At 41.6% G+C, this 17,136-nt stretch overlaps 1 long non-coding RNA gene across 1 annotated transcript in view; it reads left to right on the top strand.

Annotated features, from left to right (window-relative positions):
• LOC135449502 (uncharacterized) overlaps positions 1 to 15,932 on the top strand; it is a 40,241-nt gene extending 24,309 nt beyond the window's left edge. The window contains exons 2-3 of the long non-coding RNA XR_010440751.1: positions 14,886 to 15,041; positions 15,119 to 15,932. This is a non-coding gene — a long non-coding RNA (uncharacterized LOC135449502). The remainder of the gene's footprint in view (positions 1 to 14,885; positions 15,042 to 15,118) is intronic.
• The last annotated feature ends 1,204 nt before the right edge of the window (positions 15,933 to 17,136 follow it).

The raw sequence follows: 17,136 nt of genomic DNA, 5'->3' as shown, positions 1-17,136 counted from the left end.
GAAGTGATTGTGAAGGTGGCGATGAAATGGGTAAACAGAAATGCATCCTCAAAGAAAATGGCAGAAATTTTAACAAATACAACAAAATGATTGGCATGGGGAGCAGGAAAAGACAGGGATTTGTTTTGTTCATGTTTTTAAGACAGATTTCTGCATTTCAGTTGAAATTGTTACATCAAGCAGGGCAGAATTTGGTATTTTCCCATGCACTGCTGAGCACCCTATCCCAAACAGCAATCCATGTGAAACCTACTGAAGTGGTTTTCATAGAAGCTTAAATAATGAAGTCTTATGACATCAGCTCTCACTTTCTTATACTAAGTAGACCACTGATGCTTCTGTCACAAGGCTTGTTTTGCACAGCTGTCTGTCCAAAGTCCTCTATTGAAGCTTTCTCAAACACTGATAGGGTAGGAAGGACTTGATTTTAAAGGTCTTCTCCAATTTAAATAATTCTATGTTAGTGTGGGAATTCAGTTGCATCTGAAATTTAGGGATGAGATGTATGAATTTACTGATACTGGCTCTTCTTTTTTACCTATAAATCTAGGAAAATGTTGCAATCAACTTTTCTGCATGGCCTTCAACTCCACATCCAAACCCTAATGCCATCTCTAACCCTAGTGTTGTCCAGAACTAAGGTATCCATGGCTCCCTTATAATTCAGCATAACATATTTAAACATTCTGACAGCTACCCTGAACTTTTCTTCAATGACCAGACAAATAAGCACCAAATTCTCCCATTGTGAATCCTGCAAGAAAGCCAAGCCCTAACTTACTGATCATTTTAACACCAGGACATAGTGCTGCTGAGAGAGTAAAGGTGTTTGCAGCTCTGACCCTCTTGTTTTACCCTGAAGGACCTGGGAGAGTTCTGCAATGGAAATATGATGCTGCAGAGCCTCCTGTCCCATGCCCTAAATGTGAGCTGCTTGCATTATCATTTATGGCTAAAGAACCTGTTGATTTGTGAACATTAACTATGAAAAATTCAAATCCACCGAGGCAGGCTGCAATCCTGTTGCAGGCTGGACAGAACTCATCAGTAAATCTGCACTAAATCTTAGTTTTAATCCTCACTTTATTCCTGGCACGAGTGATGACCTAGAAATCCAGCTATGTCCAAAAGTTAATCAGAAGATGTTTAAATATGCTGATACTGATTTTACCACTTATCTTACCTCAAGCAATGATGCCATTCCGGTTCCAGCGTTGATCATGGCTCAGTAACCCCATTCTGTCTGACAATTAAAAATGATACATTTTAATCTACTTATCCCTGAGCAGGTTTGGCAGAATTGAGCAACAAAAATTATTTAGCAGAGCCTCATTTCTGGAATGCTAAGCTAGAGCCTAATTGTAATCCTAACCCTGCTTTGACCTCTGCCCAGATACTTGCTGTTAGTGAAAAATAAAGAATAAATATTTGAGTATAGCAACATTAACTTTCATCCAGTTTTGTGAGTCTTAAAGATTTCAACAATTAATTTGTCCCTTTAATCTCTCTTCTTCCAGACTCTATCCCCAACTCTAATCCTATTTTTGATGACAGCTCAGAAACCCAGAATTTGGCATTCTCATCTAGTGGTATCAGACCTTGGCTTTTCTCTACAGGTCTGACAGGGGTCAGTATTAAATTTGGTGTTTTACAGATCCTGCTGTCCCTAAGCATAACTCAAATCCCAACCTACCAGCATCATACACTCTCCTCTCATTGTCACCAGACTTGAATCTACTTGTTCTAGCCTTGTTTGACTTTGCAGAATTCAGCAAATATCCAACTCTGTCTATATCTCTTTAATTTTGTTCCTAAAAATAAACTACCAGTCTTTACCACAGACCAAACATTTGTTCTTTCTTCAAGATCAGGAATAAGACATTTGAATCTATTGGCACCAGAGTGCTCTGGTATGGATAATCTGTGTATTTAGTGATTTGGCTATAGAGAACTGAAAATTCTGTTTTCTAAAAATAAGTGATTTCACACCTTGAGTGGTGAATAAAAAATTTAATTTCTATGTATTCAAGGGGAGATGAGGCTGATTTATGCTAGCTGATAGTTCTGGTCTGATACATAGAGTTCTTTGCAATAGAAAGTACCTGATGCTGCTTTGTGCTTAAAGAATCCTTATGCTTTTATAACAAAATGTGTATATAGTGTTGCTGAGTAAAAATCAAGAATGGTCTCTAAACAGTAAGTGCTGTTGGCTATATCCTGTGCTTCTCTTGTATGTGCTTTATTCTGGCCAGAGGGTGTGAACTAGGACATGGGAATAACAGCTGGAGAACGTGGTGGGAGTCATGGTGCTGGGAGGAACAGCTGCAAGTCTCCCTGTTTTTAATTCACTATTGAATACAGTGCTATTGGCTTTTTAGATCCTGACCTGTTCCTGTACTGCTAATTACGTTTGTGACATGAATGGTCATAGGAAGGAACTTGGGGCACTGGAGTTAGATTTTACAGAAGATGCCTTTTATGTGAATTTGTGTGATTAAATGTCATATTTCTTGGAAAAATGCCACCTGATGTACATTAATTTTGGATCATAATGCTGAATTGAGAAACTGAACTGAATTGGACATTAATTTGTTTGTTAACTTTTCCACTTTGTTTTCAAGTAGGCAGTCAGGATGGAGTAGGAGAGGCTGTTGGTCGCCAGCATGTTCTGGATAGGGCAACCCTGTGAGCAGCTGGTAAAATAATATGCATATTAAGTTGGAGAGCAAGTGAAAACCACAGATAATTTTTTTCCTCTCTGATACTATGAATAAGCATCTTCCAACAGTGATGTCTTTGTGTAACTAAGCAGTCTTAAAGCCTTGTACTTAGGCAGAGCTGAGAGAACGTGGTAAGGACCTCTCACTTGGTGTAGCCAGCTTACCACCATGGCTGCTTTGAGCCAACATTTTGTAGACTTAGCATCATGTTCATTTCACGTTAATGGTGAGTAAAGCTGATTAGCTGCTGTTTTAACTGCAGGTAACTCATTGTTACTGGCAGGAAACATGTTTCATCTGCATAACAGTTTCATGTGAGCAGTGGGGAACATTTTCTATTAGCGTTTGTTGATGTGAAACGTGTTTCTTAGTGGAATTGTGTTTGGGAGTGGAAGAGAACTTTATTTTCATCTTTAACTCCAACTAGGAAACCTGAATAATGAAAACAAACTTTTTCATTCATTCCCAGTGATTTTTGATATTACTTTTAATGTGTCCAAGATCAGTGTCTAGCCTATTTATCATGCACATGGCTAATGAAGCTAGAATCAACCTTCTTAATGTTGCCAAAGTATATAAATGTCAGCTGCATGCAGAGGCTGGGGTGAGCTGAGGTTGTGTTCCAGAGAAGCTGTGTTACTCTGCTGTCCCTAACTGCCATGTTCAGCTGAGAGTTTGAGATCTGCAGGGCCCCTGTGAGGTTCAGGTAAGCAGTGTGTGTTCTTTTCCATCCTGGCAGTGTAATATTCCTTCTTTTCTCTTAGATACCAGGCAATCCTGTTCATACTTTTTGATTTATTATAATGACACCTACCAAAGCTCTACATAGCCAGGAGCTTGAGTTTTGAAAGTGATAGAATAGTGGTACTTGCTTTTTAAGAAAAGCTTTACTTGCTTTCTTTGCTTATGCTTTCCAGATAGTGAAGCCAAAACAAGCAATGTTTGAGTCAGTATCTTTCCAAAAATGGTGTCATATAATAACTAATTGCATTACCAGTTGTGCCTCTCATTCTGAAGGATCTCAAAGCACACAGTTTTCCAAATTATAAGAGCAAATGAAAATCCTGTGTTGTCAGTAAATACTGTGAGACTCTCCTTAAGAAATGAAACTTCCACCTTCTGTTAGCCTAGGAGGTGGAACTTGCTTTACAGTTTGCAATAGCACTACACAAATATTTTTGTGAGCAAGGAGGGGAGAATACCCCATTTGGTACAGATCAGGAAAGAATTTAGGAAGAAGGTTGCCTTGCAACATGATCATTCTAGAGACAAAGTTTTTGCTTGCCCAAAGCCATAAAAATTATGTAAGGGTATGGCTTCTTTCTTGATTTCATAGAGATAGCCTCTTGATTCTTAACAATCCACAAGTTGAATTGTTTCCAAGTCTTCATTTATTCTGGGGGATGTGCTTGTGCTTAAGGGCCTGACAGTCACAAAATACAGTCCCAGACAGCTTTAAGTCCAAGTGTGACTTGTAGACAAATAACTTAGTTCTGATTTTGCTGATTTAAATCAGGGAACCCACACATTTACTGCTGCAAGCCTCACTTGCTATTGTATATTTGTACTGCTGGAATGCCAAGGATCCAAATTACCTATGAAGATATTCCTATGCTAGATATCATATGAATGCAGAACAAATGAAAGATGATTTCATGCTTTAGAACTCCAACAGTCTATGACAGAAGATTGTGACATGGTCACAATTATAATTGACACCAGAGAAGCCAGTACTTCTGCTTCAACTTGTTGGCCACAAACCAACAAGACAAAACAAAAAAACCCCAACAACACAATAACTGCAAAATTCCCCAATGACAACAATAAAAACCCCAGGCCAAAACACTGATCCACTTGACCTATTTATAGAGAGGGAAGAGTTAAAGAGCAAAAGCACATGGGAAAATCTAAAATTATCTTCTCTTCAAGTGTATGGGGAAGAAAGAAGAGAGGCAAAACAAAGCTCAGAGAATCTGAAGCTTGGACTGCCTTGTTTTTCCATAAATTTTCCAAGATATGTTGGAGACTCTTTTATGCATTAGCACAGTGTTTAGGAATGAATATTTGTTCAGTGAGATATGACTCTCCCATGGCAGTGCAGTGAAATATAGGATATTTCGCTTGTTGGCAGCAGATTTCTGGCTGTCTATGTTTTTATTAGTGCAGGTTTTTCTATATGAGCACAGCTATTTATCTAGCAAGCAGGGCCAGCAGATAGAAAGTTGAAGAGAGAGCCAGCACAGTTCTAAGCCATGACAGTTGATAAAAACCCTTAAGGCGAAATATCTACAGGACTGGGCCATGTGCCTGAATTAAGGGAAATGCTGTTACATTTTCCCAGTCACTTCAATATCCTGCAGTTCCTGCACTTCCACAAACACAATTTAATGCAGCTGATAGAATGCTATGCTGAGGATGTTTTGTCAGCTGCCAGTGTTGAGTCTTGGAAATTTTAATTCCTGAGTTAGAAGATGGAGGGAGCTTTTTACTAGAGGTTGTAACTGGCTGATGACCCTTAGTGTTTTGCTCATTTACCACCAGAGATGGTCAGATAGTTACCCCAAGGGGCTTTGAAGTACACCAGCATCTGTAGTCTGCTGGTCTGGTTTGTCTGTGTGGTGATAGTGGAGGTATAAGAATCCAAATAAGCAACCTGATTCTCTAGAGTAATAATCTGTGTGTAATTGTTGGGGCTCAATCACACACCGGGGTGTTCTCTGGTGGCAGGAATTTTGCTCGAGTGTAAACTGGATCAGACCTGTGGGACCTGATCTTTAGTTTGTAATACTTTGCATGTGTGATAAATGCTTGTGGAGGTAAGCAGACCAATTACTAAAGAGGGAAGCAAAGGTTACCAAGTAAAAGAACAGAGTAAGAAACCAATGGTAAGATCCTTATTTCTAAGGTGATTCCCTAAGCTCTTGGTGTTTTGCTTGAATAGCTGCTGAAAACAGAAGAAAAGGCAGTCTTTGCTCTATAGACTGAGAGAGGAACTGTAAGATAAAAGGCAACAAGGGATGAGAATTAGAGGTGGCTTAGGGAATGTATGGAGATTTGTCTGAAGTAGCAGTAGCAGCATAAACAAATGGGACAAAGCTATTTGTGAAAATATCATTATAAAGGATTTTGCAGATGGGCTTGTGATGAAGACCAATGAAACAAGCAAGGGACATTTATAAGGAGCTCCATTCCCTCATAAAACCTGTGAGGGGCACAAGGACACAGATTTGGAGATCCAGCAATTAACAGTGGGTGTGGGAATAGAGGTGGTTAAGATGTGGGGCTCTCTTTTCTTGCCTAAAATGAGAGATATTGAGAACAGGCACCAGTGAAGGTTCTTGAGAGGGAATACAAGCACCTTCTGATTGCTGCCTTAAAGAAAGAAAAAGCAGTGGAGAGGTAGGAAGGAGGGCAACTCTACTAACAGGTAGGCTGGGAAGGTCTGCTGTGCAGTAGCATAGCAGAAAGGAGCAGCAAGTTTCCAGGTCAGAGACATGATGGGTATGAAACCTAGTGGTTATGTGGACTGCATACTTATATCTATGTCTTGGATCATCTAGAGACTCTGCCTTCACACTCTGTTTTTAGCTTCTCTTATAATTTAGTATTACCTGAGATCTGCATAGTCAAGAGCTTGAAATTGCAACCAAACTACAATGAAAGTCAGCTAAGCAGGGTTGAAGTGATACTAAAAGGCCCTTCCAAAGAAGCATGTAATCAAATTATTTAACTGGGGATAAAAGCATGACAGGTAGGGAGCAAACGTGCAGCATCTCAGGATCTACTATGTTTAAATAAACTACAGTTTTTAAGTGGCTTTCCAGCATGATCAGATTATAGGCTCTGGGACATAGAGTGTAGGGGAAGCATTGTTGTTATGTCCAGTTTGAGTAGATACTGATCAAGTCCACTGGGGCTACCATCACATGCAACAAACACAGAACAATAATAATTTGTAAAGCATATTGAAACCCTCTGATAGAAAAAGTGTAATTGCACTGTGTTTGCAGTACATCTGCATTACTTTAATTGATATTTTGCACTTATTGCCAGCCTTGGTCTCCTGTTACAAACATTTTTCATGTACAAGTGCTTTCCTCAACGCCATCACACATACAGAGGCATTCCTACTAGTCCAGACTCGCTCCCATGCAGCTTTCCCTGTGACAAGTGGGGCTGAAGTATGCAGAATTCCAGAAAGAAACAGAAATACCAGCCTTTGTATTGTCAGAACGAAAGCAAATAAGTACAAATAAATGAGTCAGCTATATAGATGCATTTCTTTATTTAGATGATTTAAAGTATCCTTGTGTTTTATAATAATGTGATGTATGGTTCACTCTGCCTGATATTAAATAGCAAAAATAGGCTTGTAGCACCCAAAAGTTGTTCATCTTGTGTTTTGGTACAGTTTTGTTTTCTCTGTATTTCTTGTTTCAGCTTTTATTTCTGGAACAAGATTTTTATTGTTTAGAAACTCAGACTTGGATTCTTTAGGAAGCAGACCTTTTCTGAAAAATCAAGTCCCTGCTATATATTTATTGCCTCCAATCCTAAAAAGATTTTTTTTTTAATGTGTTTAGTTTGATTTCAAAATAATTGCCTGGACATATAAAATAAATTGCAGAAATAAATCTGTGTGGATCCAGAGGCCTTACTAATCAATATATGTGTTCTTCTGGACTTGTTTTCTTCATATCTATTTCCAGAGCTGTAAATACAGGCATTTTGGTTTGAAATACCCTATGTGACTTCTGCAGTAAAGGGATTTCTCTTAGGAGATGAAAGTTGAAACAATAATGACAATTGCAGTGTTAATGGGTGAATTTTAAGTATCCTTCTGGAGAAAATGTCCAGCATACAGCTGAAAAATTATTTTATGTGATAGGTTGGGCACAGATTATAGTTAATGGGGTGACATTAGGCTGGTGACCTGTCACTTAGTGGAGTTCCACATGGCTCCATCTCAGGCCCTGTGCGCTTCAGCATCTTCACCTACAACTTGGACACAGGAACTTGAAGGAATACTAAGTAAGTTGGCCAACACTAAATTGAGAGGAACCATTGACTCACTCGGGGGCAGAGAGGCCCTGCAGAGGCACCTTGATAGTCACTAATTGGGGCAATCACCAATCAATGAAGTGTAACAAGAGCAAGTGCCAGATTCTGCACCTACAGCAGTGCATTACCTTGGTTGTATGCACAGGCTGGGAAAGGACAGGCTGGACAGCAGCACTCTGAAATCTGACCTGGGGGTCCTGGGTGATGGCAAGCTGAACATGAGCCAGCCGTGCCCTGGCAGCCAGGAGGGCCAAGCCTGTCCTGGGGGGGCATCAGGGACGGCATGGGCAGCTGGGCGAGGGAGGGGATTGTCCTGCTCTGCTCTGGGGCCTCCTCTCCTTGAATGCTGGGGGCAGTTCTGGGCACCACAATAGAAAAAAGCCATTAAGCCACTCCAGTGTCCAAAGGAGGGCCATGAGAATGCTGAAGGGTCTGTAATGGAAGATGTATGAGGAGCAGTTGAGGCCACTTGGCTTAATCAGCCTGGAGAAGAGGAGATTGAGGGGAGACCTCATTGTAATCCTCATGAGGGGAAGTGGAGGGCAGGTATTGATCTTTGCACTCTCGTGACCAGTGACAGGACTCAAGCAAACAGCACAAAGATGAATCGGGATATTTAGGCTGAATATCAGGGAAAGGTTTTTTACCCAGAGGGTGGTGAGGCACTGGAAGAGGCTCCCCAGGGAAGTGGTGACAACACCAGTCAGATGGAGTTCAAGAAGCATTTGGACAATGCTTTCAGGCACATGGTGTGACTCTCAAAGATCCTGTGAAGGCCTAATAGTTGAACTTGATGATCCTTGTGGGTCACTTCCAAGTCAGCATATTCTGTGATTCTGTGGTTCAAATCTAAAGCATTTCTGACATCACCTGATCATTCAGCTTCACCTCTCTTTGGGACAGCTATATGCATCAGCATGCACCACTACACAAACAACACAGAATTTTAACAGCAGGCAATAAAAAGTACCAAAACCTACTGAATCATTCAGAGCTGCTTAAGTGGCTGGCTATTGGGCTTTGTGCTGGAGTGTGAAGAATCCAATGCTCCAACATCACCATCCTTGTGTGGTGTCCGAGGTCTGTAAAGCCCACAGATGGTCAGGTTTGCCATTGCAGATCAGAGCTCACAAGTTTTGTCATGGTTAAGTGAGATTGAAGCTTGTGTAGAATGGAGGCTGGGTTTATGCTTAAGTACTCAAAGAGGACTCAGTAGGACTGTTCTGTGACCTGGAGAAAAATATATTTCTCTCATGGTCATTTTATAATATAGGGGTTTATGCAGGGAATCATGGAATTGGTTCTCACTGAAGTTAGCTTGCTCTTACTGCTATGCATAGGTATAAGCTCTTTTTGAAAAGAAATCAGAATAAGCTTGGGTTTATATGACTTTTCTGACTTGGAGTGCATAGTATGTCTATCTGTAATGATTATTTGTTGCTGTTGAAGGGATTCTTGAAAAGAAACAGTGAGACACTATGTCCTAGAGAAGTCTGTTTAAGGACTCTCGCTGACACCACAGGGTGTTCAAGCCAGTCCTCCTTTGTTATCATAGCATTTGCATTCTCATTCTCAAACTTGTGTGGTTTTAGTTACAAATTTCTGGTTTGCTGTGTTTTTCTCTTTATGAAAGACCTTTTCTTGGCTGTTTATATCCTTTTTTTTTTTTATTCCACTCTTACTCTAACAGTTTTTGGTAATCTTGATAGTCTATTTCTTGATTTCTTCTGTAGCTAGCTGATTCAGGGGGACAGATTTTGTGCACTGCAGCATGGCTGGTGGCAAGTATCCTGCTTTCTAGAGAAAGAGAGCTCTTTGGTGGTAAGGAACAACCATGATATTGAAGGATACCTTTGTGTCAGAAGGAAGTGAGAATTCTAAGCTCAGAACACTAGTGTATTATAAAGTCAGAGAAGTTGTTCTACATTTATATAGAAGTAAGAGCTTGAATCTTTGGATTCAAACAGGAATCCTTGCCTAGGAAACAAGTCTTTAACTTCAGCTGATTTTCTGATATTGGAATTTTGTTCTGCTCAAAGTGAAGGGATGTGAGTGCCTTTGTGGGAATTCTCATCTGTGTGTAGCAGTGACTGTGCAGCCACATTAGCGCAGAGTCTGTGAGAATGCATAGATCAGGGTGAGACTATGATCTGTGGGTTGTGTGTGTGCAACTACGCTCTGAGTGTGAGAATGCAATGGTGAGAGTGAGTGTACCTGTCTGTGTGACACTGACGCTGTGAGTACCTGTGGGGGACTTGATGATGCGACCATGTGTGCATTGTGCAAAGGTTCATCCCATCTGTGTATTGATATTGGTGCCCAAGTGTGATTGCACAAACATGTGAGTGGAAGCACAGATGTGAATGTGTATGTGAACATAGGGAGAGCAAAGCCATGAATGCATATGTGAGCATGGGTGCAAGTATTAGTACATTTCTAAGTGCAGAACGTATAAATAAATGTATGTAACTGAAATATGTATATTACCAGATGATCTTAGATGGAGAGATCCTGTGCCAGGCATGGCCTCTTCTCTCTTCTGTTTATTTCTGTACATGTGTTAGCTTCAAGATAAAAAGTGCCCCAGCTTGGCTTTAGCCTGGCAGCAGCCCTGAGTGCGCAGTTGCTCTGCCAGCTCAGTGTGTTTGTGTGCTCTTGTGAGAGAGTTGGTAATTGTGAGCGCTCCCTAAGAGAATCTCTGGGGCCAGGGGATACAATAGGCAAGGGTCTAGGGTCTGAAACTGTAGACTTTAATAAAGCCACTGACAGCAAATAAGAGCCTGACATGTGAGTCACATTACTGACAACAAGGGCTGCTTTGTAGTCCCATCTGCACCCTGATCGGGTCCCGTACAGTAACTGAAAGGACAGAACAAACTGCTGCTGCCTTCAATAAATACAACAGTGCCACAAAGGCGGCCGAACAGACCAACTTTGTGTGGCTTTGCTGCAGCTGAGCTACTCCCCTGCTCCTCTTGCTCGCCTCCCCCACCAGTGAAAATGACTGACGTTACCTCGTAAGGGTTGCTTTGGAGCCCTGACTATGTGCTTGTCCCCATGGCAGTCATTACATGTAGCCCTGTAACATCTTTCTTCCCTGCCACCCCTTGTGTTCCTTCATAGCCTTTCTCTGCTTCCAGTGACTGGGAGAGTCCTGGAGCCTCTGCTCATGAGCCATGTCCCCTGGACCTCATGCCCCTGTCTGGGCTAGCCAGCACTGGGAGCTTAGCAAAACCTTACATCAGGCTATGAGCATAGGTACCTGAGGTGTCAGTGGCTTGAATAGTTACTCTGGACTCTCACCGGAGTGGTCATGATGACAATGTTGCCAGTACATTTCTTGCCTGTACAGAAACTTGAATGCCTTTCAGTTGCTTAGTGGTTGGTCACCTCCCTAACCCAGGTAGCATTAGGAACAAGAGTGTTTTCTATTTATCCAGGTGTCAGAAACTTTTTTTGCTGGCTGCCCTCAGGGTCTCTTACTCTTCCCTCCATCTGGGCCTCTCCCCTTTGGCTTGGAGACTTCCCCAGAAGAGGTTTCACATGGAGCAAAAAACCCTTGCAGATTGACCCCTCTTCAATGGGAATTTGTGCCACTGTTGTCTTTCTCAATGCTTTTCTGGCCTCTCTTTCAGTTTGTCCCAATAGCCCTAGAGAAAGGGCTTTAGTTGGACTGCATGTGTTGTCATGTACTGAAAGAGTTATAAACTGTGGAAAAGATCACTAGCTTATAAATCAAAATAAAAGTCTATGGTTGCCAAAGGGGTGATGTTAGGTATCAGGATAAGGTCTGTAATAGTGTAGGAATCTGTGTTGTCTGTCCTAGCCCACTGCATGTCAGTCCACCTAGCAAAAAGTCTAAATTCTTCTCTACTTGAAAAAATGGAAAATCAGACTCAACAGTTTATGCCTAGCAGAAACTGTGTCCTCCTGTATCATGTAGTGTACACAGAGCTGGATTCCCTGGAGGTAAGGGTGGGATCCCTACCATTTGCCCTGTGCTTCGACAGTGTGCAGTAGAGCCTGTAGCCTGCCCTGCCAGTGTCTAATTGACACTGTCTTCAGACAAGAAGGTCTCAGTCATAGTGATTTGTTCCTAAGGTATAAGACTTACCTACTTTAAAGGTCAGATTTTTCAGCTGGCAATCTATATACTGTAGCTTTTGGGAACATAACATGGTAGAGGTGGGAATGCAGCAGATCTTTCCTTGAGAAGGTGAATAGATTTCAGGAAGCAAACAAATTCAGGTGCTGAGCATCTTTAGGAAATCCTACAGTACAGTCTTGTGTGAAAAATACCTCTCTGTGACTTTACATCTCCTTCTGTTCAAGCAAACACTTCAGATAACATTAAAGATGGGAAAGTACAGACCAGCATAATACAAATCAGCAAGCAATAGGAAGCAATATCTCCTACAGATGTATGCAGAAGAGAAAGAGAGAAGGATTTCACTGGTGTCACATAGAAAATGCCCAGATCCTATAATATGAGGTGTTGATAGGTGATGTTTGTAGGAACAACTTGTGATGATGATTTGCATAACACAGTGATATTTCTTAGAGTTAATCTCTGGACCTTCTGCTAGAGATTTCTGTTCTCTTTGTATCAATAATATATAACGGATTAAACACCACTGTTTTGAAATAAAGTTTCTGGTGCTGCTTCTCAGCTATGTAGGTTAAGTCCTGTAGGAAATGTCTGTACTTCTCAGGGAAATGTCTGGAATTCTTGAAAAAATAAATTAGAGCATCTTATGGCACTATTAAAAGAGAATGCAGATTCCCCCACATCTGGCTCAGCGCTTTTATCACATAAGAAGCTTCCCTTTTGCTTGGTGTTTAGGCCAAGAACTGGACAGGATGAGGCCAATAAACCTGCAGTCATGGTATTTTTTGGTGTGTGTCAGCCCCTCAGTCCTCACCTGTGCTTACTTCTTGTAGAGGCTTCAGCTAAGGCATAGCTGGCGAAAGTGGGAAATTACTCTTAAGCAAGGAGTCTACAGCAACAGCACTAGTACCTTCCTCTGGAGCCCCTCCACCTCTTGAACAGGCAGGAACTGAGAGATCCCATTTCTAGTAGCTTCATACCTGAGGAGAAGAAATGTTTCCTAGAAGGAGATGGAAGGATGGAGCCCAAAAGAACAGGAATGGACTTGGCACAGACATGCTGGATTGTATGTTACTGCAGGGAGTAGGAAGCTGCTCTCTTGTCCCAGCTGTTCTGCAGCAGGCAATCTGAGAGGACAGGTTTAAATTCTTCTTGCTGTACTTTGAGAAAGGTGCAATTGGTAATTTTTTTTTCTCTCAATTTCTTTTTCTTTTTTCCTTTCATTGAAGAACTGGTTGGTTACGTCATTGAAGTAATCATTTCTGGAGAAGCATAGCTCATTGAGTGCCAAAGTAGTTCAGTTTTAATTTTTCCAGGTTTCTGAGTGGGTTCTCAAAGTGATCTTTACTAATGATCCCTGAAGATTGAACCTGATTCTATCTGTTGTTAAGCAGAGCCTGTCAGAAGTGCTATCATAAAATGCAATGGAAAGCTGAGTGCAAGTATATAAAAAAATAGAAACAATAATAAAAAAACCTTAAGGCAAACAGAACTTTGGAAAAGAAAAGCTGTGGAAGGCACTGGAGATTATTTTTACACTTTCCTCTGATAAAGCTGAAGCCTAATTCAGTTCTCTCTGAATGCAGAAAAGAACTAGGGCTGCATTTGGCAGCCCATGAAGTATTGGCTTAGTCTGTACAGCCTCATCTAGCATACCAGAGAGTGAAGGACAGGCTAACAAGTTACAGAAGAGCATACCAGTCTCATCACTCTCTTTTTAAAATTTATTTTCCCACCCTTCCCCCCCACCCTCCCAAGAAATGCTCATTTGTACGCTAATGACTTTTTGTAAATAATTGATGTCACAGATACTCAAGGCTGAAAATAGTCTGAGTGGAACTTCATGTCTGTCCTTCACCAACTACTTAGAAAAGGTGGTGACCAGCTTCTGCAAGCCTTCTTGAAAGTGGCAGCCCAGACACTCAGGAGGTCTAGAGCATGCACTAAAGTCAAGGACTTCCTCTTAGTATTTGTCAGCTCTTCTGATCTTGCTTTGGGATCTTAATTTTTTCAGGCCATGGCCAAATCTTGGAGATTTGAGAGATAAAAGAAACTAAGCTCCAGAAAATCTCAGAGCCTTAGCAGTTCTGATCAAATAAGGTTGTACCTTATGGCTGAGGTCCAGTCCTGTTCAAGATAGCTTATTTAGGCCTATGGGGAAAAGAAGCAACCTTCTGGGAAGGACTGTTTGGTCCTAAATTGTCAGCCATTAAATACAAGAGTATTTTGCCAGCAGAATAGGAGAAGCTACTTCCAATAAAGCCAATCAAAAGCAATTTCCCTGCTGAAAGGTGGCCTACCTGAGACAGAGCAGCCTGCACCAGCTGCACGCCGCTGCTGTCAGACTTGGCCGGGTCTGTCAATTAAGGGAACACAGAGCAATCTGTGAGTGCTGAAAGGGATCCCTTCAGAGCCCTCCGTGGCTCAGAGACAGGCCCATTGTCTGCATGCATGTCTCACATAGTTTCAGAGTCCTGATAAGCAGGCATGCCATGAAAAACTACATTATATGGTGAGCTCGGGAATACTTTGTCTGGGGGTAGATGAGATGGGGGTGGGAGAAGAGGTAACACTGCACCTTTGCATTGTGGGAGGTGGGGCAATGAAAGACGTCGCGTTTGGTGGTCCCCCAACATAACCTGCTTTCTCACAAACTCTTGTTGAATGATGAATTCGTGGTTTCCTCTAATTCCCCTCCTCCTCTCCATCCTTGTCATTTCTTCTGGAGTTCAGAAATCAGTTGGGAAATTACTGCAGACTGAGAAGCTTAACCACCTTCAGCTGCTGCCTTGCCACATACTGAGAGCCTTTTTTCCTCTGAATCTGTGACCTCCAGGGTCTATAACTCTGTGGGCAGGGAAGAGTGAAGACTTCAGACTTCCATGCATGTGCTGCAGAAAGCATAGAATAGGATATGTCAACATAGCTCCAAGGGGAAGGAATAAGTGGGGTTTTCTCACGAGCTGCTAAGAAATGTTTGCTTTCTTTTTCCTCAGCTTATAGCCTGGTGCCTGGATCCCTTAGTGCAAACGGGCCCTTTGCCTTTCCTAGATGCAGACCCAGAAGAGCTGGTAGTCTTGGATGAGCACCTCTCAGTCTACAGCAGGATGTTCTCTTAGAGTCCCCTGCATGAGCTTGGAGTATGTAAAGAGGTTAGTACATGCAAAAATGCCTGCATAACAAAGCAAATAAAACCAATCTCTAAGTTGCTTTTATACTATCTTTTTAGGCCACACTGCATAGAAGGAAAAGGTTCAAGCAGAACTTTCTCTTTAAAATATCCACTATGTAAAGCTGGTTTTCCATATGCTTGGGAGAATATGGAGACTGTACTCTGTGTGATGGGATGCTAAGAAATGTATACATGGGAGCAAGCAACTCTGTTACTAATGCAGTAGCACAGATTTGGAAAGAACCAATGCTGTGGTTAAACTAAGAACATGAAGGATGACTTGCAAGTGACTTTTCCTAACACTTTTTCTTTCTCCTTCTGGCTGAGGTTTTTTTTTTTTTTGCACTCACTGAAGCTGATAGTCTCCTTGTTTAATTTTAGTTGCAGGCACTCTAGATGATCTTCATTCAGTGTTTAAGCCAAAGTTTGTTGTGGACCATGCCTACTTCTGACTGTCACAGACATGTTGGACAAAAGCCATTACTGATAAGGCAGTTAAATTCTGTGGAGCTACCAAGGGATGAGCCTGGCCCATACTCTTCAGCTTTCCTATCAGTTTTTTGGCAGTACAGTGGGCTGCCAAAGAGAGGATTGGATTTCTGATCATGCAGTCATTAGTCTTCAGCAGGTATACCCTTGTCAGGCTTTAGTGATTTGTCTGCAGCTCACCCAGTGTACAGTGACACTCCAGGAGATGGCAGGTCCTAGTTTTTCCCAGTAGGGGAATATGACTTGGCTCAGTACATTTGATAAGAAAAATTAATGCATTTGTTATGGGATGGAAGCTCTTCTTTCATCTCTGACTTGGTGAGGTTCATGGAAACCCATCTTTCTTTTCATGTTAAATAAAGCTCCCACCACGGATGCCAAATCCTGCTGTCTATTCTCACATTCTTCACTGCACACACACTTGTACCATACTGTCACTCCTGGATAAAGTTGTTGTGCTGACATATTTGACAAATTCTTGTGTTTCTTTCTGTTTAGATATATATATATATATATATATATATATAAATATACACACACACTTAAATTGACAAGAGAGACTGCTTTGCTTTAATTTCTCTTCCTCAATTCTTCAAACCAGAGACCTTGCTAATGTTCATATTAGTTTCCTAAAACTGCGTGTTTCCCCTGCATCCTCACATAAATGCAATTCATTGTCTTTCTCCCAGCCAAATGCTGGCACATCATTTTCACCAGCAGCCCACACCATCCACTGAATCACAATGTGGGCTCTGGAGGGCACCTTGAAGAACCTTATAATTTCCTTTGATTTGTCTCTTTTGGTGTTTTTTTTTTGAGCCTGTTGAATCTGAGTCATTCTTGATGAGGGAGAGATAAGTTGAGGCATCCCACAAAACTGCCAGGTCTTTTCAGCAAAATGAACTGTCTCTTTTGAGTGGCTTATATAAAGATAGTCCTAGCACAATCGTCACATTGCATTTTTACTTGCTTCAAAGAACAGCGGACTAATTAAGTGAACATATTTAGCAGATTGTCATCAGGAGGCAAGTGAGCCACTCAGGGAGATGAATGGGGTAGTTTGTGCTTCTTGGAATTGTTGTTTCAATATCTTGTCAGGCTTGAGCAGATACCAATGGCTTCAGGAAGGGTACATATTCAGTCTTTCATATATGTTCAAGATAGAGCTGAGCTGCTTCATTGTAACATGGAAGCTGAGGAGCAGAAGGATCGGTGTCAAATTGAGTATCCTGGTGCATCCTGCTGTAATGTCGAGGTACATTTCTCCTCCTTGCTGTGGTGTTTTTTGACCAAATTTATAAGCCAGTGCTCCACACTGGAGCTGTGTAACAATCTTCACCTGCTCTCCTCAGTTTTTCCTGTGCCTCCTACAGGCAGATATGAGTGATTGGGTGTTTTTGTATCTTTTGGATATGTATGTAGGATATCTAATGGGAAATGTTTTCCCTTCTACCATGTATTGCAGAAGCTGCACAGTCTTGGTGTCTAGCAGAAAGTATAAAGCTAGACATCTGCTCCTTGGACCCCCTGGGACCCCCCTGTGGTTTAGAAAATAGAGACCTTTGATCTGTGGTTTGTGTGGGAGA

This window comes from Zonotrichia leucophrys, chromosome 6 (genome assembly GCF_028769735.1).
Source record: "Zonotrichia leucophrys gambelii isolate GWCS_2022_RI chromosome 6, RI_Zleu_2.0, whole genome shotgun sequence".
NCBI classification, from domain to species: Eukaryota; Metazoa; Chordata; class Aves; order Passeriformes; family Passerellidae; genus Zonotrichia; species Zonotrichia leucophrys.
The sequence above is the reverse complement of the archived record's forward strand: the minus strand, read 5'-3'. Positions and strand labels throughout refer to the sequence as shown.